Here is a 25,041-nt window from a genome sequence, read left to right on the forward strand (position 1 = left end):
ACAGAGGCAGAAACGGTCACCTTCACAGGGCATGGAGATAACTTCTGTTATTTCCTCCAAGTCCTGTGATTCTAAAGTCTAGAAAACACTTGCCCATTCTAGCAATTTCCAAAAACTCATAGGCATGACCCTGTTCTATGAGGAGGCGTTCTGAGAACCTGAGCTTATGTCAAAGATGATAGAAATTAAAAGACATCTGCCACCAATGGAGGCAAGCCACAGACAGCATTTGCTGAGGTTAAATCAGCCAAATAACTGTTCTTTAATCTTTAAAAAGTATATTTTAGCAAAATGCTTATCTGCTTTAGAGTACAATAGTATATAAATTGCAAAAGCAAATTCCAAGCTCATTAGTATGACATTCACCAAAATCTGGCCCACGTCTCTTAAAGACTCAAATTCTGGCATCATCTTTCATGCAGATGGATGTGGTACCAGGAAGAGCACCAACAGTGTCTCACACACTGTCCCCAGGGTCTCTCTCACACACCGTCCCCCGGGTCTCTCTCACACACTCTGGGTCTCTCTCACACACTCTGGGTCTCTCTCACTCACTGTCCTCCGGGTCTCTCTCACACACTCCGGGTCTCTCTCACACGCTGTTCCCCGGGTCTCTCTCACACACTCCGGGTCTCTCTCACACACTGTCCCCCGGGTCTCTCTCACACACCGTCCCCCGGGTCTCTCTCACACACTGTCCCCCGGGTCTCTCTCACACACTGTCCCCCGGGTCTCTCTCACACACTCTGGGTCTCTCTCACACGCTGTTCCCCGGGTCTCTCTCACACACTCCGGGTCTCTCTCACACACTGTCCCCCGGGTCTCTCTCACACACTGTCCCCCGGGTCTCTCTCACACACTGTCCCCCGGGTCTCTCTCACACACTGTCCCCCAGGTCTCTCTCACACACCGTCCCCCGGGTCTCTCTCACACACTGTCCCCCAGGTCTCTCTCACACACTCCGGGTCTCTCTCACACACCGTCCCCCGCGTCTCTCTCACACATTCTGGGTCTCTCTCACACACTCCGGGTCTCTCTCACACACCGTCCCCCGGGTCTCTCTCACACGCTGTTCCCCAGGTCTCTCTCACACGCTGTCCTCTGGATCTTGGTTCCTGCTACTCTTGCTGTTCTAGCAGCATCCCAAGTGAACGCACACGCACACGTGCACATACTGTCTCACACAGCTCGCTGACACCAAGCCATCTTCCTCTGAAGCCTATTGAACACTAAGACCATCAGAGAGTGGACTCCGTGGAAAGGATGACAACATGTTTCTAGTTGGTTATAGTACCTGAGTCTATTTAGAAAATATTAGACCTAATAACATAATCATCAAACTATAGTATTGATTCTCAGTAAATTTGAAAAAAGAAAAAAGAAAAAAAAAAAGGACTCTCACCTCAAGCTGGTTAGAGCAGAAAATCTGGCATTTTACACTACTTAGCTGAAAATAAAATGTAGTAGTTTGGCTGCCAACACGATAACAAACCATTTTGGCTGGAAATCTTTAAGTAACCAAAAAGTTGGGAAACAGTATACATTTTTAGTGTGTTTAATGGATCAATCTATCCTGTCTGTTTGACCTGTGATCTGCATACACCCTTCACTCTGATTAGAAGAGGCTTTACTTTTACATAGACAAAACAGCCTGTGAATCCCACCAGCAGATCTCTCTTCTGTAGGGTGGGCCGTGTATGGCACACACACACTTGGAGTCAACCAAAATGTGTCCCATGTAGTATTCATAACTGTAAAGCATTATGTGTTGCTGATCTGTTATTATGATATTAGGCTTTGGTGTGGGTACATTTAGCTATGGTTGCTGAATCTGATCAGCAAGACAAGAGGTTTTGAATATTATTGCATGAACTTCTTTAAATAGTGGCAGCTAAGAACGGGGTCTTCTGTATTAAATACTATGGGTGATGCCTTCTGTTTTCTGGAAAATGAAAATTATTATAATCAGAAGCACTTTTGCTGAGCCATTATCATTTGGAATAGCTATATTACTACCCAGAATGCTTTAGCACCCTGGCCGAGGGACTCTGGGTAAACAACAAATGCTGTTAGACCCAAACTGTTTACAGAATGTAGTGTAAAAGACTTGGGAGGTTAACAGCCACATTTTGGGATCTGTTCTCTTCTTAAAATCAGCACTGACAAAATCTGTGTGACACATTTGCATTTTCCTGAGCTACATTACATCTGTCCTAAATTAAATAACCTACCACAGTCAACAGTGTACAAAAAATATAATTTAAGGTATAGCCCATTCCTTCCTTCTTCCCTACCTCTCTGCCCAATCCCTCTTTTTTTTTTCTTTCCTTTTTCCATGTCTCCTTGGGTAGCTCAGGCTGGCAGAACTCATCTCCCGGAATCTACAGGCATGAGCCACTATCTTTTTTTTTTTTTTTCAGTTTAAATTTAGATAAGAAACAAGGTTGTTTCACAAGTCAGTTCCAGGTCCCTCTCCCTTTCCCTCCCCTCCTCCCGTGCCCTCCCCCCAAACCCCCATTATCTCCTCATTTCCCCAGGGAGGGTGAGGCCCTCCATGGGGGTGTCCATAGTCTGTCATTTCATATAGGGCAGGGCCTAGACCCTTCCCCAAGAGTTCAGGGTGAGAGTGCACCTCACATTGTTCTATGGGAGTCCAAAGTCCGTGTGTATACTCGGGATGGGTACTGATCTGCTGCCCAAGCCACTATCTTTAACTGACTTAATTCTTCAAAAAAAAAAAAATTTGTGCTGTTAAATCAGTCTGAAGGAAAGAGGACCGATGTATCCCTCTATACCTCACAATCCAGTTACCATTTACATTTATTTGCTTAGAAGCTGCTTTAGCAAGATGAAAAATATAAGTTCAGCATTGCTTTAGTTATGAAATGTACTTATTTAGTCAACTGTGAATAGTGACAATCCACATTGATTGCAGTATAAACAGGAAGTACTGATGTCATCCCAATACCTAGGAACCCAACTTCCTAAAGACAGTCAAGGATAGAAACAAAATCTGAGAGAGAAGGGATTAACTCAAAGCAGTAAGTGTCCAGGGGACACTTTAACCTGTAACAGTGCCATTCTGAACACACTGTGGCCATAAGTGAAACTGCTTTCCCATCCCCACTAGATCCTTGTGAAGTGAATGTAACTGTAAACTTGACTGCAATTGTAGAGTCACCAAGGAATAAACTCAACAAATGATGCATATCCCACAAAAATCAGTGCTTTTAACAAGATGGTATATTTCTAATCCTCAGCCAAGAGCTCATGAGTAGTACTTTCATTTTATGTTTAGAATACTAGTCTATGGCAGCTGCTGTGAATTCAACACAGGCAACACCACCATATAATTCAATCTGTACTATGATACTTGAGACAAAGATGGAATGTACGCTTTACAGGGGAAAAATAACACTGGGGAATTCAACTTACTTTTTTAATAGCCGTTTTATAGAAATTCTCATATACTACTCTGTTCATTCATTTAAAGTGATTAATTCAGTCATAAGGCTGTACTATCACAGCTAATTCTAGACATTCTCATCACCTCTTAAGCAACCCCACACCTCTAGCCATTGCCTGCTAACACTTAGTAACTACCCTGCCCCCTTCAGCCCTGGAGAGCCAATAATCCAGTCTTCACTAGTTTGCCTGTCTGAAAAAATTAACATAATCATGCATGAGTGACATTTTGTGACTAGATTCATCTTGTGTTTCTAAGATTTATCCATATATAACAGTATGATCCAATTAAAGCAAGTAAAATAGTTGAAATTGGATTTATAATTAAGATTTAACAATCATGTATGAGACACAAAATATGCCTAAACATGGTACATAACAAACAATGCTGACATAGTTTGATTTTTTGACAATTAAAATATGTCATAGCATTTAAGCCTGATTCAGAAACACATCTCATTTATTTTAAAAAATAATTAAAAGAAGCATTTCCTCTCCTCCTGGAAACCTGTTACTCATCACTCAGACTCTCTTGAATGTCACCTCCCCTGTGAAACTTTGTTTGAGTCTTCCCTACTCCCACACCCGACGCCTGCTTCGCCTGTCTCATACAGTGGGAATTGTGTGAGTTCTTGCTATGATGTACTGTAGCAACGGAAGCTTTCAGACCATGTGGTGAGCGCCTTGACGTCGGGGGCAGTGCCATACATACATTTCATGTCCAGAATCACCGACATTATTGGTTTCTGATCCCCCAAGACACACTGGGGATTGAACGTAGTGTCTTTTTCTTATTAAGCAGGCACTCCACCACAGGTTCCTTACATGAAAAGTTCTAGAATGAGGAAAATGTTTTTTCATCTTTTAAATCTATAGATATTCCTAAGACTTTTTGATAGCTATTTCTAGCCATCAATTTTTCTCCAAAATTTCCTGTTTTGTAAGTTCAAATGATGACAAGAAAAACACTCTATAGAAAGTAAGGTACAATTGGGCTGGAGAGATGGCTCAGCCGTTAAAGGCTAGGCTCACAACCAAAAATATAAGAAAGTAAGGTACAATTGATAATTTAGGTAATAACAGAAAATGTTAACACCATTCTAGGTGTTTCATCCTTATGAAGGAATCGAATTCCCATATCAATCTCATGAACTATAATTATCTCCACTAGACGCGAAGACTCGGAAGCACAAAGAGATTAGTTTAGGCAACTTCAGCCCTCACAGCCAGCAGGCTGCCAGCTAGAACTCTAACGAAGCAGCGAGGCCTCAGACCCCTACGTTCTTAAACTGGTCTGCACTAAGTTCTAGAGTTTGAGAGACAATGGGAAGGAACAGCAGCTCTGAGGGAAGACAGTCCTGGCTGGAGTCCTGGTCACAGTGCTTTTCTGAGCTTTGACGTTTCCATTGCCAAGCTACTGTAAGAAGAACTCTGCCACCAGGCTTAGCGAGGTTATGAACATAAACCTGTACTATACCGAAGTACACACCTAAAAGATGGTCACAGTAACGAAGGCAGTAAGCCCATACTTAAACTGTAAAGACACTGAACTTCCCTTCGTTTTAGGCACTCTCACGTCAACCACCATTAGCATTTTCACTTCCCTTGTGAAATACGCTATTTTAAATAAAACTATTTTAATACAGGGATTTTCAACACATATATTTCCAAGGTAATATACCTATAAGAGAAACGAGGTTATGTGATCATGTAATTATGTCTTCAATTTGTTCTATATATGAAGTTATAGAGACCTAAAGAACTTTAGAATATGTTTATGTTTGCCAGGTTAATGCTAATTAGTGGCTTTTATCACTCTTGCTATTAGATGCTTCTTGACTTTTTAAATACATCTACATTGGCAGTATATTTTTAAAACCACTACTTAAAGGGTAAACTCAACTATACCACTCACCCATAATGAAAATGACCAACACTTCAGAACAAGTAGACTTAAAATAAACATGAAAACTATGAAGGAGAAACCTGTTACTCATCACTCAGACTGTCTTGAAATGTCACCTCCCCTGTGAAACTTTGTTTGAGTCTTCCCTACTCCCACACCCGACGCCTGCTTCGCCTGTCTCATACAGTGGGAATTGTGTGAGTTCTTGCTATGATGTACTGCAGCAACGGAAGCTTTTAGATCACGTGGTGAGCGCCTTGACGTCAAGGGTAGTGCCATACATATTTTTAATATCTAGTAATGTAGAACACAGATATCAGAGGTTAAGCTACGTCCTCATACATACTAGGTATTTATCTGTAAAACCAACTTTTCCTCTGAAAGCCAGGATTCAATAGAACCAGGGCAGAGTTCCACAGTCTACGCACAGGATGATGTGTATAGACATTAACATAGCTCACAGCAAATCTGGCCAACTGCAGCATCAATCATAATGACCAAGGTCTAATGTCTGTAAAACCCTTATATGAACTATGACCTTTTTACTTCATTCATGTATTCAACTTCCTGATTACATATTTCCTTTAATCCTGCAAGTCACACTCATCAGATACGTTCTGGTGCTTTGATGATTTGTATAAAATACTGTGCATTTTTGGGGTTTCAGAGTAATTTCATTTTTCCACATATATGTATAAGCAACATTCTAAGGTGTTGGGGCTAGAGCAATAATGAGACCACATACAGCTTTTGCTTTACTTGAACTTAAATGTCCAACAGAGAGAAACAGAAAGAACAAAATAACTTGAATGTTTTAACAGTCAAGGTACTGTGGAGTCAATAGAAGACTCACAATAGAAATAATGATAGATAATCTAAGATCAGAAGGATAAATCCTTAGGAACAGGGCAAAGTAGGGAAGGAGGAAGTAGACTATGGTAATAGTCATAGCGATTATAATTGAACTAGAGGTAACAGCAGTCTGAACTAGGGTAGCTGTAGTCAAAAAAAAAAAAAAAGAAATACATTTAAGAAATAAGACCCATGAAACTCAATGACTCTCTCAATGAGAAATGTGTGAGATACAAGGTGTTAAGAATGAAGACAAGCAGCAGGCTTGGGAAAATGATGAGCAGGGTCAGTCACTGAAATAAGATGAGGGTGAAGGAAGAAATCTTGGATTGTCTTGTCTATTTAGGTTTCTACTGCTTTGATGAAACCATGACCAAAAAGCAAGTTGGGGAAGAAAGGGTATATTATACTTCTATATCACTATTTATCACTGAAGGAAGTCAAGACAGGAACTCAAACAGGGCAGGAACCTGGAGACAGAAGCTATTGTGAAGGCCATAGAGGGGTACTCTTACTGGCTTGCTCATCATGGCTTGCTTGGCTTGCTTCCTTATAGCACCCAGGGCTGCCAGCCCAGGGATGGTTCCACCCACAATGGGTCAGGCCCGCCCCATCTATCACTAATAAAGAAAATGCCCTATAGGCCTGCTTCAGCCCAATCTTATGAGGCATTTTCTTAAATGAGGTACCTTCCTCTCAGATGAATGTGGCTTGTGTCGAGTACAGGAACAGGAACAAAACAGAGTATGAGTTCAATTTAATACATGTAGATTTGGAAATACCTTTGGATAATCAAGTAGAAAAACCAGCAAGCTGTTTAACCTATAAATTTATTAGAGTTGGAGACTTGTGTTGTAGGTATAAACTTGGAGGAAGAAGAACATGGGAGTGGTGAAGAGTTCTAGGTAAAGGGCTACAGGGTATCGCCCAAGGACAAACATGGAAAAAGTCAAGAGGAAGCGCTGAAGACACCAACCATCACGGGAATGCCTCCGGGGGTGGGACATAACTCCCGGGAGTTACAGGAGTTCTGACTAGGAAAACAACAGCTCCCAATAATCCAACTAAGACAAGACGTGGTACATTTTTATTCTAGATTCAACAAGGGGATGTTACCGACAACCAAAGAATTTGGGATTATGGCAGGGAAAATCGAAGTCCAGTCTTCCCAGAGGGCGTTACCGAGCAAGGTCATTCAGTGACTATCCTGTAGAGAATAGCTATTAGTTTTCTAAAATAAAGGCATACTGGGACACAGTCACACTGTCTACGGCTGCTTCTGCATTACAGTCACAGGACTGGGTATTCAGCAAGCCTGACCTATTTATGGTCTGGCTTTTAATGGAAGTTTGCTAATCACTTTTGCCACAAATGTCTTAAATTATTAGTTCTATTTACCAAGTGACCTAACAAGCACTCACATTCCTTATTGCGTTCACACTGCCTGTTCAAAGGACATGCTGTTTATATGTCAACGAGTAAGTGAAATCTGAATGAACAGTGTAATTGCTCATTTCAAAGTTGAAATGTCAGGCCGTCACTGTCATCTGACACTTCCCTGTTTTATGGGAAAGGCTGATGACAGTTTCAGAGGCTTGGGATAAACAGAACTCACCACCTTGCAGCTCGTGTTTATATGAACTTCACAAATGTCAGTCAAGACTTGTGTAAACTTAATGAATGAATGTAATTTTGATATTGACATGTTCAGAAAGAAAAGTGTGTTCCCAAGGTTCCTTTCTCTTTTTTTTTTAACAGCTTATTAGTAATAGGGCTTTGGAGCTTTTTTTCAAACCACTAGCGGTTAGTCCAAGAGTTTTATTTCATGTATTCACATGACGTCAATAGAAATGTATTTGAGTATGAGTTTAGGAACTTCAGTTTCTCTAAAGAAGGAAGAAGCCAGAGGTTGGATGGGAAACATTCCGGCAGGCTGTTCTCCCTCTGCTCATTACATGTGGCCCTGCTGGAATGACTCATGGCGTAAGAAAGCCTTCCATTTGGTTTAATGCTTTGTATCTGTTACTGATTAGAGAGGCTAAGTGCCTTTTGAGTTCAGTCATTAATATTAATGAATTCTGTGACCCAGGCCAACTTAATAAAACAAACTTTAAAATACCCTGCTAAGAAGCTCTCAATAATAATTTGGAACTCAAAATTGCCTGTTATGGTGCTGGAAAATAAACAAAGGCATTTCCTACCTGGATGTGGGAAAATGACAAAATGGTGAGAGCATTTATCCAACATATCATTTTGTGATTTTGGGTCACATATGGCTGCTTCGCAATCATTGGCTAATGGAAGAGGGAATTAAGACAGACTAGTCCCCCAAAGGCTTGAGTACAATGTAAATACAAGTTAATTCTGGCTGAGGTGTGGCTCAGTTGGTGAAGTGTTTGCTAAGCATGTACAGCCTGGGACCGAAAGCCCAGCACAGAGGGGTAGATGAAGAAGGTCAATCACTACCCCTGGCCTCCCCCCCCCCAAATCTAGGAAAACCTGTGTAGTTCCAAAGTGGTAACAAGTGATTTTTACCTGCAAATCAGCTGAGTTAACAAATACAAAGCTGTGAGATTTTTGGGATATAGTCTAATAGTTATGAAAAAAATGTGTGTGCCATGAAGTTGGAGGAAAAGTCAATAATTTTGTAAAAGCAGAATGCTTGCACAGATGTCTTAGGGCATTTCATAAATATGATCCAAGATCACTTTTTGTTTGTTTTTTGACTCAGTCTCTCAACGTAGACCTGACTGGCCTGGAACTCTTTATTTAGATCCTACTAACCTGGAACTCACAGAGATCTGACTGCCTGTGTCTCCTGAGTGCTGGAATTAAAGGTGTGTACCACTACACCTTTCCAGAATCACTTTTCAAATATTATTATTTTTAGAGGGAAAAGGGGCAACATGCAGAATACTCTACTTTAAGCAAAAGCATGTAGAGTTAGTCTCTTTTCTCATACAATGTTATTTCAGGTTAAAACTACAACGAGCACAGACCGCAAAAAAAAAAAAAAAGGAAAGTTGTATTAGTGTTTTAAAAATATTCATTAATTAATGTCTATAATAAACTATAAAATTCATTTCAATGGTGACTGAATCCAGAAATTAAACTATATTATTAATATTAAAGGCATTTTCTTAACCCTTTTCAAAGAAAACAAGATGAAATGCCAACTGCCCTGAATTCAGGCTTTAGCAGAGAGACTTAAGGATCTAACTTATTCAAAGTGTGCTGTATGATTGTATGCCATTTTTTTGATAGCATAAACTTACCTCAAAATCAGATAGTATCTGAGATTACAAGAACCAATCATATTTTACATTTAGATGACACATTTTAAGGGAGCTTAAGATACTCTGCAAGATCTACTGGAAATGATCTTTCCCTCCAATAAGCTCCAGACCAGAAAACATATATTAAGCAAGGTAAGTGACAACTTAGCAATATGAAGCAGTGTGTAAGCCTAACTGTCTTTACAGGAGAGGACGACACTGTGTTGTAAGAACACACAGAGCTCAGAACCGCACACACTTCTATTTGAAAATTAAGCCTGGCCCTGTCCTTTCTCCAGTTTGCAAGTAACAGTTTCTTAGTCTCTGATAAATGAGGTGACAGGAAGTAAAATCTTTGCACGCTGAGTGCTATTCTGAAGGTCATGGTAATGTTAGGTGCTGTGAATGTAATGTCATCAGTGAAAGAGTGCCCTTACCAGATGAGCTTCCCCTAAGCAGTAATGTTTGTAGACATTAAAGAGAATGATCTAGAACATCAACTAGAACCACTGCTTTATACATATATTTAAAATTTGACCTGAAGTATATCAGGATGGATTTGTACAAGAGAATCCAATTTTGTTCTCCGAGAAGCTAGTCTTGTACTTATTCACCAGAAGTCATCTAAGGACAGCACATGTCTGGGAAGGGGGACCTGGGTGGGACAATGGGGTCAGGCATGATTGTGACTTGAATTAGGTTCACATTTTGGCCCAACTCTCTCTAATTCTTCCCAGGAAGTATGATTTGTTCCAATTCAAATACATCATAATATTTAATAATTTTAACTAAGGAAAGTTTTCAAAACAAAATATGAACTAGTCATTTTCTAAAATACCTATGTATATAAGCAAAAGTTTGCTTATATATTACTGACATATTAGGAGAGTTTAAGCAGCCACAAAAATTTTTGTTGTTTTTCAAGACAGGGTTTCTCCTTGTAGCCCAAGCTGTCCTGGAACTCACTTTGTGGACCAGGCTGTCCTTGAACTCACCAAGATCCCCTTGCTTCTGCCTCCAGAGTGCTGGGATTAAAGGTGTGGGCCACCACTGCCTGGATTTACAGCAAGTACTTTTTTTGTTTTTTCAAAACAGGGTTTCCCACAGACATTTTTAGTCATGATGATGTCAAACAATCAGGAAACCATTTTAAAATAATTAAAAATATTTTTAGTTATGAGAACAGCAAACCTAAGAACTAATTCAAGCTTTCCCCTTTCTACATTAACTCTTTCTGCTGATGGCTAAAGTCAATTTCCAGAGCACTGTTTTCAAAGGTTAACTTTTTAAAAAATGGGGACATGGTCCCTAAATAATACTTATTTACATTAGCCACTTCAAATATAAGACGGAAAATATCTGAGAGAACTGCCAACTTTCGTGCAATTGAGTCCATTGGATCATAAATCATTACAGAGGTGACTAACAAGGTTATAAAAGTCTTTATTCTTGGTAGAAAACACAAAGAATAAAAAGCTTATTTTAGAGTAAAGTCTTTGGGAACTCAACGACTTACCAGCCACAGTAAGTACACTTATACATGTTATAATAATTAATGTACTTGAGAAAACCTGGCACTACAAGAACAAGACAGAACTATTCACTTTCTCATTTCCTCTTAAGACAGTAATAGACATTTTAGAGAGAACAGTTGAGCAAGAAATAAAGGATATCTAAATTGTAAAGAAGAAAAAGAATCAAATAAGCCATGTTTGTAAATGCACAATTTTCTAGCCAAAGAAGGGAAATACTTCATGACTGAATTGTTGTAACTTACAAAGGAATTCAGTATAGCTGCAGAATACAAAGTCAGCTATAGAAGGCTACAGCATTTTTACACATCAATAATCAAGAAAACAAATAGTTAAAATATTTAGAAAAAAGTACAGAGAGTGTAAAATATATCAAAAGAAAAATTATACAACATTAATGAATAAAGTGATAAAGGATACATGTAAAAATGGGAAGATATTTTATGCTCATGGATCAGAAAAGTCAACACTATCCAAAGCACTCTATAGAGCCTATGGAATTCCTTTATAATTACAAACAACTTTCAACATAAAGAGGGAAAGAATCCTAGAATCATGTGGTACCAGAAGACCCAGAAAAGTTAAAACCGTGCAGAGGGGGGAAGAAAACACTGCAGGGGATGAGGGATGTCATGACCTGACTTTGAAACAGCACGTCACCAGCATGAGAAGAGAAGCAAAGACCAGTGCAAAAGAGAACTCCGAAATTAACTCATGTTCATACAGCCATTGATATTTGACAAAGACTCCAAAAACGTACTGTAAGGAAGTTCCATCCATAAATGCGGTCAGCCGAGTTGGATATCCAGAAATGTGAAAACAGATTCTGTACTCTCAGAATACACAAAAGCATCTCAAATGTTACATATGGAAACCACCACACAAAATATAGTTTCAACATTCCCTGACTTTAGCAATGTTTATTAGACAGGAGCCTAAAGGCACAAAAGGAAGAAGAGATAGATGGAACTGTATCAAATTACAAAGATTTCACATAGCAAAGAAAACAGTCAATAAAGTCAAGACGATTTATACAACAGGAAAAAATAATTGCAAGCTATTCATTCAACAAGGGATTAATACTCAAACTAGACACGGGACTAAAAAACCTGATCACCAAACAGACAGCCCAGTGAGAGAGTAAGCTAAGGGGACGAGCTACTTTAAAGAAGACAGACAAGCCGCTGACAGACACGTGAGAGAGCTCAGCCTCGCCATCACAAAGGAAATCCATGTCAAAAGTCCAATGGCTTATCCTTTCACCACAGCTAGAATGGCTATATATTTGTACACATGTTTTATACACACATCTCTACATTTTTACACACATATACATTCATATGTATGAAAATAAGAAAAAAAACCAAAAGACAGTGAGTGCATGGAGAACATCCGGGAGGCGAGGAAGGAAAGACACTTAACAGAGGTGAGGAAGGAAAGACACTTAACAGAGGCAGCAGGATTCCTGCTGGCTCTTTAGTGCAACAGAGTAACTACTGGATAAGTTAGTTTATGGAGCACTTAAAAAGTGACTTTTTAAAGAGTACAAAATTAGCAACAAATAAAGATGACTAATGATTGAGTAGAAAGAAATTCCTATTATCCAGGCTTGATTATTACGCATTGAACACATGTACTAAATTGCCATGACGTATACCCCATAGGGATGATCAAACACTATGCTTGAAAAAAAAATCCTGGCCGGGTGGTGGTGGTGCATGCCTTTAATCCCAGCACTTGGGAGGCAGAGGCAGGTGGATCTCTGTGAGTTCAAGACCAGCCTGGTCTACAAAAGCTAGTTCTAGGACAGCCTCCAAAGCCACAGAGAAACCCTGTCTGGAAATCCCCCTCCCCCAAAAAACCCTGACCCTAAATTCATCTTCAATTCTTAAAAAAATTGTATCTTAATTGCTAAAGATAAAAACCTAGCTGTTAATAACATCCTCTTATAGTACAGGGAATTAAGAAATTCAATAATTATGAATAGAATAAAGACATACATGTTGTCTTTGAATTCTCTTAGGTCTAACCCTGAGCATTGCAATGAACATTCTTTCCATTTAATTTCAAAGTGCAGCATAAATGTCTACAACACATGTAATTTCCACTTTGATAAAACTATGTCGACTGATACTAGAGCACTTTTCAAGGGATGCGGAAAACTTTTAACATAATAGGAACTTTGAGTCAACTGAAAGCGTAAACTACTGGACCCCAGCAGGAAAAGGTGAAGGGAAAGATTGGTCAGAATAATACAGCATTTAGAGATTTAAAGTATGGGCTCCTAGGTTCAAATGTTTGCGTGCAGGTTCTGGTTCCAGCATTTGCTAGTGCTTGGCCTTACACAAAGTAATTAACATTTCATGCCTGACCCTCCTTGCCTTTAAAGCAAGGAGAATAACAGTAACCTGCCTCAAAGTTATTGTGGTGAAGATAACATGATAAGTAAAGTGTTTAGAATAGTCAATGTTGCAAGTTAAGTACTCAGGAACTCTTAGTTGGCATAACTATAAAACTAGGGAAGCAGAGTAATTACAAACCCAGATGCTAGGAACAGTGACTCTACAGCACCAGAGGCGGAAGGTAGTTATGTAAGATATACAGCAGAGCTCCCAGGTCCACACCAGAGGCGGAAGGGAGTTATGTAAGATATACAGCAGAGCTCCCAGGTCCACAGTTTGGTGAGATTGGTGACCACTTTTTAAAAGTGGTAGAGTGCATAGCATCTTCCAGTACTACGAAAACCAGCCAATAGGAATGGAGTTTTCAGATCAGTACCCATTTGACTTTTCCATGTTTACAGCTCCAGTGAGTGATGTCTTATCATCAACTTCTGGAGGGTAACCAAGATCAACATTTGAAAGTCTGTAGGCACACATAGTCCAACAAATCAAGAACAGGTAACACGCTCCTGGTACTGGTAGCATGAGGTACATAGTTGGGGTACTGTTCCCAATCCTCACAGTGATTGTGATCACATGCAGAAGGACTGCATAATCTCAAGCCACACAAAATCCCAGCATGGAGGGGAGCTTGAACATGAAGTCCTATGCCAACTGAGGCACTACTGGCATTTGATGGCTGCTAGGAGAGGAAGAGTCAGTTTTCTGACCCTTTAGAGGCCAACTGTGCTTAAGATCAGCCCCCACACCTATGAGTAATTGAGCAACACAAACCAGACTCTCTGGGTGGGGGGGTGGGCATGCAGCACAAGCAGGAATAAGCACAAAGTTAGATGTATAGTTGGCTAGGATGGATCTGGAGTAGTTGGGAAGAAAGGTGGAAACTCCCAGAGAAATAATAAAAACACATTTTTAAAAAAGCTTTGGAATAAAAACGGGCACACTAAAGCCACTAGTTAAGTCCAAAGTAAGAAAATTAAATTTGTAGGTGTGACGGCTATTCTTGGTTATCAACTTGACTACACCTGGAATTAACTAAACCACAAGTGGCTGGGTACACCTGAGGGGTTTTTCTTGATAGAATTATTTGAAGTGGAAAGACCTACCCTGAATCCTGATCTTTTGAGGTTGGTTCAAAGATTCACCTTAAATCTGGGCCACATCTGGTTGGCAGCCTCCATAAAGGACATAGAAGGAACAGCTTCTTCCTGTTTGCCTGCTTGCCCTCACCTCACCGCACGTATATTTATTTCTTCATTGGCATTGCAGCCTACTTCTTTGGGATCCCAGCTTATTCTAGAATAAAGACTGGAATATAAAACTAGCTGAGGCATTCAGCCTCAGGGTCTGAACAATTGCTAGATTCTTGGACTTTCCATCTGGAAACAGCCATTGTCGGAACAGTCAGAACAGAACCTGTAAGCCCCTCTAATAGATCCCCCCTCTCTGTATCTATATAGGTGATATAGATATGGGTAGATCCATTCTGTCAGTTCTGTTTCTCTAGAGAACCCCAACCAATACAGTAAGTGATGACGAAAAGTCAGGTAACAAGAAGTTAGTCGGGACTGGTGAAGCTTGGTTGACAGACATGAAGGAACCAAGATATCTGCACGAGAGAGTGAAAAATAAGATGAGAAAACAGAATAAAAGAAGTAAGAGACAGTAGCCATTTGAACCAACAATAACCAGGCATATGTCAAATGAAGTTACCGCAGTGAAAGCTATTGTTGTGGGGGCACATTTTGGGAGGCACCAGTAAGTTATATTGTCAGCTTGGCAAGCGAGTCTTCCTGAATGCTGTAAGAACCCTCATGCTTGGGAGCTTGGCAAGAGAGTCTTCCTGAATGCTGTAAGAACCCTCATGCACATCAAGTGTGCCTCACCAGACTATAAGAAGGATCACCAATCCCCACCCAAAAGACCTCCAAATATGCTAGCAAGATCAGTGAACACCATGAAAAGAAATAGCAATCACGGTTGAGATGTTCACAATTAGAACTCCACGGGCGGCACCTACAATTTCTAATTGCATCCAGGGTTTCTGTTCAATGAAGAGTTTTGAACATTTTAATCAACTTCTTTTTAATCAAAACTAGTCATACTGGCAAATGAGATAGCATTGAGAAATGTAATTCAGTATGGTAGTTTTCTTTTAAAACTGTCTTTTAAAATCAGTTTGGATGCAGGTGTGCTTTTAAAATTAACAAATTTTCCACAAGCTACTTTTTTTTTAAAGTAGGAACTGACTGGCTTTATTAGAAAAAAGAAAAGTAAAAAAATTGTTGGTTATCATAAAGCAGTACACGAACAAAGACAAGCTTACCAACGTATTAGCATCCTGTTTTCAAAAGGAGAGCATGTAGCTTCACGTCTTTTCCTTAATGTTAGATCAGTTTAATGAAAAACATAAAATGATCACTTCATAAAATACCTGAGCGATGTAAGTGAAAGCTTTTCATATTCTCAACACTCACTAGCAAATTTTGTTTCAAAATATAATTATACAAAATAGGACAAAGTCAGTCCCAGGGCCTAATTTTGAATTATAATGTTTCCAAAAAGAATTTAATTGAAATTAGTTGTAAGCAACTCTCTGTCCAGCTAAGCAGACAGTTAATTTATTCATGTAACTTCAGCTTTGCATTAAGATGACATCTGACTTCCTTGGCTTACAATGGTTTATTTCTGGTGTGTGTGTGTGCATGTGTGTGGGCATGCTTATGCTACAGCCAGGTGTGGACACCAGAGGGCACCCTGCAGGAATGGGTTTCCTCTTTTACTGTGTGGGACGTACAGATTGAAATCTGGCCATCAGGCTTGGTGGCATAAGTCCTCTTAGTAGCCCAACATTTGATTTGAGTTTTACTAAATCTTGCCTAGACAAAGCAATGAAATCTTTCCTAATTCCCACCAAAATAAAAAAAAAATCTTTTACAATTTTGGTATTGGTATGCTGCCATGCCATGAGATTCTTAAAAATAATATACATATTTAGTAAAATGGGTCACTGGATACTTAATGCATCAAGATATTTATTAGCAAGAAATAAAGATACCACCTAAGCAATTTCTTCTTGAACAGAATGACCAATAATAAATATTGTCCAATAAATTTTGTTAAAATAATTAGTTTCAACTTTTCCTGGGCAGGAGGGGGGGGAATGAAGTCAGAATAGAAATGAATTCTACATAATGACCTTCATAATAAGTACTGCAAACAGCACATTTTTGTCATTTTCAAATATATTTATAAGACTCCATTAAAATGATTTCATCATCTTTTTGGCCTCTCTTTATTTCAAACTGTACTTTTATATACTACTTTAAAAGAAAATGGATTACAGTGGGGATGAGGACACATTTCACCTCTTCACTTTCCCTTCAAAGTCAAAACAATATAATTTTAAAAGGAAGTGGAATGTAGGGGCACACATCTTTAATCCCAGCCCTTGGGAGGCAGAGGCAGGCAGATGTCTGTGAGTTCAAGACCAACCTGGCCTACATAGTGAGTTCCATGACAGCCAGGGCTACATAGTGGGGAGGGGGAAGAAAGCATATTGGGGCTGGGGTGTAGCTCAGTTGGCAGAACCCTCACCTAACATGCGTGAGCTCCTGGTTTCCGACTCCAGCAACAGGTGAAACAGACAAGGTGGTCCACACCTGCAATCACAGCACTTGGGTGGAAAAGGGAGGGTAAAAGTTCAAGATCATACTCGGCTGCATAGTAAGTTCAAGGCCAGTCTGAGACATATGAGAACCTGTCTTAAAAAGAATTAATCATGTAAGAAAGTAATTCAGAATGCTACTTCACATCAGACAATTTGAAAAAATTCTGCAAACTGAGAACCAAGAGATTTGAATACATTAAAACCACCATCAGATCATAGAAAACCTCAGCTACAACAAGCAAGGGAGAGTGGGCTGTACAGAGCTCATGATTGATCAGTAAAAGCAGGTCTATTATGTTCGTCCAGACATGGTTTCTGACAATGGGGAGATCCAGAACAGGGAGCAGGGTTACAGAGGAGAAGGCTGTTAGTCACCAGCATGAAGGGAACTCAACCCCAGCGGTCCACTGCGAAGCGCATCCTCAGCCAGCCCCACCCCTGCACTGACTGCCGTGGTTGGATGAAGACCTCGCTAAGAGAATCTAAAACCCCATGAAGCAAAGAAGGATTCTTATCTGGGTTAAGGACTAAATCATCTGCAGCCATTAAATAAGTGGCTGCTAAGTGTGGGCCCTCGACTCCACAACCAAGGATGGCCAGTGTCTGAGGAGAGACGCCTATCAACAAAGTAACCAAACCCAACAAATTAAAGAACAAACGTGCAGGCCAAGTAAAAACAAAACAACAAAAGAAAACCCTGTGAACTCACCAGCAATAAAAAGGAGCAGGCTGTTTTGCAAAAACAGCTCAAAACATTAAAAATAGAATTGACAAAGTAATGACACAATTATACCTAAAAACGCGGGTTGACAATGAAAAAGAACTCAGTTGAAGATCTAAGTGTTGAGTGAGAAGACAAATCTCCAAAACCCACTGGAAAGCGAATGATAAGGAAGAAAAATGGAGGGTAGATTTTACAAGTTCAGAAGTTACCTAGAAAAAGAGGAAGACAAGTGGGCAGAAAAGTAAGCACAGACAAGGAAAACCTTCCTTAGCTACAGATGGCTTCAGGCATTTTCATAGTGAAGGGGAGGAGGGGACAGGCTCAGCAATCTCCCCAGTCTGACAGCAAAAACTTCAGGGAAGCTGCCCAACACAGTGAGCTTCGTTTATCATGTTACAGCCAAATCTCAAACTATTTACTAAGGCTGCAAAGACATCACACTTGTGGAACAAAGTGGAATTCAATTCTTCTAATGACTATGTCATCATCTCCAAAAACTAACACCCAGTTAGCGCAAGTGACAAAGAAACCGGATGCTTAAATAATCCCAGGAAACCGATCGCCTTCCTTAACGACTTAAAAACCAATTAATACCAAGCTGCCCTTTAACACTGTTTGTCTTTTGACTGTACACTCACATACAGATTCAAGAGAAAGGTCATTAGATTTAATTTTTGAGGTAAGGAAAAATGCTACAATTTAAAAGATAATTATGTAAGAGCCAAAAAATCCTCCATTTCTTCTATTTCCTTTGCCACACCGCCTTCCCCACACCCAGTGATGATAAGGTATAATAGACAAATTGGAAAGTAAGCAGAGAGTTCCCTTTAAAATGTCAATTCCTCCACGAAACAGGGAATCTGTTTAAGACCCCACTGTAAACTGTTTACGTTGAAAACTGCTGATCTCACAACATGGAGATCTCAGAAAGGCAGGGAAAGTGTGGGCAAAATCCTTGGGTCATAATGGGAAAATCCAGAAACCAGAAACTCGGGTGTTCTGGAAAGTAAGAATGGAGTGGTCTGGAAGAAAATGGCCCCCACAGGGAGTTAGGAGGTGTGGCCATGTTGGAGTAGTGTGTCACTGTGCAGGCGGGCTTTGAGGTCTCATATACACTGATCTATGTCTCCAGCATCCTCCTGCACGCTGCCAGGTCCCACCTGATGATAATGGACTGAACCTCTGAACTGTGAGTCAGCCCAATTAACTGTTTTCCCTTATAAGAGTTCCTGTGGTCATGGTGTCTCTTCACAATAATAGAAACCCTAAGACAAAGACTTTTTGGTAGGTACCTGTTTATTTACTTAAAAAAAATAGGGGGGATCAACCAAGCAATTTTTCCCTTCACTTTTCAGAAGCAAATTTTATAAAAAGAAAACCCTTAGATGAATAGAGCTATTTTGTGAGTTAACTGAGGAGTTAACTAAAAATGGCTAAATCTTCACTTTTGAAAAACTCAAATATTTACAGTCTGCCAAATACCTAACTAATTGGAGATTATGACTATTCCTAAATTACTACATATAAAATGTGGAGAATATCTTTTGCCTTGTAGATAGGACATTTTCTCAAATTGTCATCAAGGGAAATTTTCCCATGAAAAGCTTTCTGGCTAGACTACTAAGTAGTTAAATTTCCTATATGCTTTGAATAATCTGCTTAATAATAAGATATAATTCTAGAATGGGTTAAAGTATAAAAACAGGGAAGAATACAGAAATGTACATGCATTTACCTAATTTTTCTATTTTTTGGGTTTTATTTGTGTAAAATCACATATACAGTGTATTATATAATTATGTATATATTATATGCATTATATAAACCATTAAAATAAATTTTATGTAGAAGGTGAATATGTCTGAATTTTAGTGCTACATAGTACAATTAAGGAATGTTAGAATAAAAAAAATAATTTTTAGACAATACCAAAGAATATTTCGTAGACTAGGAATGGAGTTATTTTCTAAACAGAACAGAAAGTAGAAATAATACAGGACAAGAATGAAAAGTACATTTTAAAAATTAGATTATATTAAAAATGATAATCCACTTTCACCAGAGATACCTTGGTTGAAAGATAAAGGCAGAGTGGGAAAATGTGGAAACTCCGAGGCAGCCATTAGGAAGCAAACTGGTACAACTGCCTTGGCAAGCAAACTGCTTGCCATTATCTATTAAAGCAGATTCTACAATCCAGTGATTTGTATCTATGCATATACCTAACAAGAAATATAAGCATATATGTTGTAGACTATTATTTTAACTAGGCAAAGATGTGCTATAATTGTTTATGCTACAGAATATTACTTCAACTGTGTAAAGGTGTGTTACTTTTGTTTCTGCTGCATTTGTTTAACAATGTAAGGATGCATGTTTAATTATGTAAATAATGTGTTGCATTGGTTTCACCTTGCCTGCCTAAGGCACCTGATTGGTGTAATAAAGAGTTGAATGGCCAATAGCTAGGCAGAGAAAGATAGGCGGTGTTAGCAGGCAGAGAAATAAATAGGAGGAGAAATACACAAAATAAACAAAAAGAAATATACAAGAAAGAAGAACAGAGAGAACTAGAGAGAAGAAGGAGGAGAGAACATGGGACACACCCAGGGCAAGAAGCCAGGCAGATGCCACAGTCAGTCAGACATAGAGAAGCAGTGAAGGGAAATAAAGCCCTAAGACAACAGGTAGAAATTTTTTTGAGACAGGGTTTCTCCATGTAATAGCCCTAACTGTCCTGGAACTCGTTCTGTAGACCAGGCTGACCTCAAACACACAGAGATCCTCCTGCCTCTGCCTCCCGAGTGAGCACATCATTAATCCCAGCACTCAGGAAGTAGAGGCAGGAGGATCTCTGTGAGTTCAAGGCCAGCCTGGTCTACAGATTGAGTTCTAGGACAGCCTCCAAAACAACACAGAGAAACCCTGTCTCGGAAAAAAAAGAAACAGGTTAATTAAAGTTAAATGAGCTATCCATAAATGCATCTAAACCAGGCTGAACATTCAAAACCAATAGTAAGTCTCTGTTTCATGCTTTGGAGCTGGTTGGTGGCCTAAAACAAAAAGCCTGGTATATATATATATATCACAGTAAGACTCATTTTCATTATGAAGAAGTTCATACCTACACTGTGGTATAAATGAAATTATCCAGTATGAATATAAACAAATCAGTGTCATAAAAATGCAAAGCGGTCTCCAATTATAAAGGTCAGATAAGAATTGAGAGACAAAGGAGGGCATTTTGACTAATTCTGTTTCTAAAATGCATTAAAACAGGCAAAACTACTATATACCTAGAAAAGACATTGAAATGATTGATTAACTTAAATATTTATTTATGTGCATATGTGTTTGCTTGTATGATTTTCTGCATACTACATCATGGATACAGGAGCCCCTGGGGGCCAGAAGAAGGCACTGGATTCCCCACTAACTGCGGATGCAGATAGCTGTGAGCTCTCATGTGGGTGTTGGGAACCAAACCCAGGTCCTCTGCAGGGACACCAAACACTGCTGAGCCATCTCTCCGGTCTCAGTAATGTGCAATATTAGAAGAGTTAAAAGAGTGAGTCTGGACAGCAGGAAGGGACTGACAAGACTCGGCTGAGTCCGTAGGAGAGCACTGAAGAGCAGTAGGGGAGTCACAGTGCAACCCTTTGTGGTTTGTGTGCTGTGTACTTCACTAGAGTGACCAACAGTTGGTACCCATCCCTGTTCTCCTATTCCTCCCCCTTTAATGGGACAGGATGCCACTTGTAGCATTCTGACTTTGAACTCCCAGTCCCCTTGACTCAGTCTCCTGAGTGCTACAGATGTGAACTATAGCCAGGGCTCATCTTTAAACTCATCATTAGCTACTAGATTACTTATTTTTTACCATTTATTTAACTGTCATTGACAAATTAAACCTCTTCAAGAAAGCCAATTGGGCAATAACAGTTGAACATGAATACTTTAGTAGTTATTTCAAGATAATCCATAAAACAACAGATAAAGTATATAAAGTGTGATGTTTCAACAAAATTAAAAGTCAAGCCATATCTAAAAAACTATTGAGGATACATATGAAATAACTACCTCTGTAATGAAAAAACTTATTCATACTGCCTTTCCCAGCAAAGAGGAGCTAAGCCAGTTGTGGTTAATCGTGCCAAGCTCAGGAGCCACTTTACACCAAGCGGAATTTTATTTAGAAGCTACAGAACTACGGTCTGCACTACAGTCACTCTGGAGCAGTGGTCCTCAACCTTCCCAATGCTGAGACCCTTTAATTCAGTTCTTCATGTCATAGTGACCCCAACCATAAAGTTATTCTTGTTGCTACTTCATGACTGTAATGTTGCTACTGTACGGAATGTAAAGTAAATATCTGATATGCAGGATATCTGATATGTGACACCTCCCCCTGCCACCCTGTGAAAGGATCATTCAGCACCCAAAGGGGTTTTGACCCACAGGTTGAGAACCACGGCTCTGGAGAACACTCAAATTCTGACAGGTAGGTAGCACACAGGATGGTGTGTACTACAGACTTCTGGGCTGAAACAAAGCAGTGGTGATTACAAATGAATGGATTTGAGACATTACAAGTAGAACCCAGAAGTGGGTATGGCGTTTGTTTTAGTTAGGGTTTCTATTCCTGTGATAAAATACGATGAAGAAATTAAAGTTAGAGAAAAAAAAGAGTTTGTTTCAGCTTACAATTCTGTCATAGTTCCATCACTGAAGGAAGCCAGGACAGGAACTTGGAAACAGGAACTGAGGCAGAAACCATGGAGGGACAGGGATTTTGATGACAATGCGGACGATGAGGCCTGGCTTGTGACATTTCGGAGGGAAGTTTATAGACCCTATTGGGGACATCTATTACTTTGACTTCAGAGTCTGTGGTTCTGGTTAGCTGGGGCTAACAAATCAGCTGTGATGAACAAGATACCAGGAATAGTAACGTGAAATTTTCTTTGTGGGAATATTGGATGCTGGTCAGCTGGAGCTGAGAAGTTAGTGGTGATTAAGAAGAGACCAGCATCGTTGAGGTGAAGTCTTCTGGGAAGTGCTTCTTCAGAGTCAGCACACAGAAGCTGTGTTCCAGACAGGGCCAAGGTTGTAACTTGTGCTGGCGCTGAACTTGCTAGTGTAAGAGTCACCCGAGTGGTGCTGGTTTTGCAGGTGTGAAGGGTCATGGAGAGCAGCTGAGGCTTGGCACTGTGTGGCACAGTTCCCAGAGACTGCCCCGGTGAATGTGCAGCCCAGCTGCTGCAGAAGACTGGAGATGCCAGTGCCATGGAAGACCACCAAGACCAGCAGTAGCAACAGAATGGAGCCAGGAGGTGCCTAGAGGACAAGCTGTGTGTGCTGTGGAGGACGGAGCTGAAGAGATGACCCAAGTCCTTTGGAGGAGTTCAGAAGATTCTGAGTGGATCCCAAACACTAGACATTGTTTTATTCAAACAGTTGGAGTTTGGTTTTGCTTTAATTTGATTGTGCCCTGGTTATTCTCTCTTGAAGTAATGAGGTGGGTTTTGTTGTTGTTTTTGTTTTGATGTAAAAAAACAAATAAACAAAACAGGAGCCCACAGTTGAGACACTCTAACTTCTATAGATATTTTGGAGCTCTGCAAGGTTGTGCCTCAATAGTGATGTGTTTGTGTGTCAAGCTGACAAGGGGTTAGGTGTGCTGGCTAGTTGTATCAACTTGACACAAGCTAGAGTGACTGGAGAGTAGGGACCACCAATGAGTAAATGCCTCCTTTAGGATGGGGCTGTAGGAAAGCCTGTGGGGCAACTTCTTAATTAGTGATTGATGGTGTGGGAAACAATCCATTGTGGGTGCTTTTATCCCCGGGCAGGTGGTCATGGGTTCTAAAAGAAAGCAGGCTGAGCAAGCCATGGGGAGCAAGCCAGTGAGCAGCTCCCCTCCATGGCCTCTGCATCAGCTCCTGCCTCCAGGTTCCTCTGTGCCTGAGTTCCTGTCCTGACTTCCTTTGATGACGAACTGTAATGTGGGGGGCTAAGCCACATAAACCCTTTCTCCACCAAGTTGCTTTGTCCCTGGTGTTTCATCCCAGCAAGGTCTGACTAAGGCAGACACCATGGCTGAGGAAACTTACAAAAGGAAACATTTAACTCAGGGCTTGCTTTGAGGTCAGAAGCTTAGTCCATGATCCCCATGGCAGGGAGCATGGAGGCGGATAGGTGTGGTGCTAGGGAAGGATCTGTAAGTGGAGAGAGGGAGAAGAGGACGGCACCTGGCATGGGCTGTTGAAACCTCAAAGCCCACCTTCAGTGACACATCTCCATTAAGGCCACACCTCCGAATCCTTCTCAAATAGTGGCACTCTGATGACTAAGCATTCAGATACATACGCCTATGGGAGCCATTCTTACTCAAAGAACCACAGCTGTCTTCAGGTACTCTGACCCTGACACATAGTTCCAAGTCTCAACTTCTCTCCATAGCCTTTTCAATCCTGGAGCTTCTACCACAACCTTCACCAATGCCCTCTCCTGGTATCAAACCTCAGTTGCTAATACTGCATACCTTTGAAACCAACACCCCTAGGGGACTCTTACCCATTACCAAGTTTGACTGCCAGCACAAGGAATATTCACGGTCCTCTTGGTCCAGCTTCTGTGTGCTACCACAAGGAAACATTTCTCAGAAGGGTCTGCCTCATTGATGCTGGTCATTTTTAAAATCACAGTTGATCCTTCAGCTCCAGCTGACCAAAACCACAGACTCTCTAAACACCAAACAGCTCTGACAGAGGCTTAATTGGGACTCCCAAACTTCCCTCCAAACCGTCACAAGCCAGGCCTCCACTGTCTGCACTGCTCTCAGCAATATCTTTCAAGTAACCACAGAAGCAGTTCATTAAGTTCAGAAGACTAAGTAGCTTGATTCCAGACCAAAGTTCTAGGTATTTAGAATATTAACGTGTATAAAACTGAAGTCCTCTGTCCTTTTGGAGCTTCCATTCTGGTGGGGGATCTGAATAAATCCTGAACAAGCAAGACAAATCCATAGCCTGTCTAATAACCCATATAGCTAGTTTGAAGCTGAAGACATGGACAACTGAAGATATGGAGCTTGGAGAAAGTCTCATAAATAAGTTGACATATGATTGAAGACCCAAAAGAAGTGAGGGAATAAACACACAGATATCCAGAGTTAAAGCATTTCAAATGGAGGAAACTTCAATAGTCCTTGAG

The 25,041-nt window shown here is 40.3% G+C and overlaps 1 protein-coding gene across 1 annotated transcript in view; it reads right to left on the reverse strand.

Moving 5' to 3' along the window:
• Commd10 (COMM domain containing 10) overlaps nucleotides 1–25,041 on the reverse strand; it is a 119,553-nt gene that overhangs the window by 7,059 nt on the left and 87,453 nt on the right. The window lies entirely within an intron of this gene.

This window comes from Mesocricetus auratus, unplaced genomic scaffold (genome assembly GCF_017639785.1).
Source record: "Mesocricetus auratus isolate SY011 unplaced genomic scaffold, BCM_Maur_2.0 Super-Scaffold_6730, whole genome shotgun sequence".
NCBI lineage: Eukaryota > Metazoa > Chordata > Mammalia > Rodentia > Cricetidae > Mesocricetus > Mesocricetus auratus.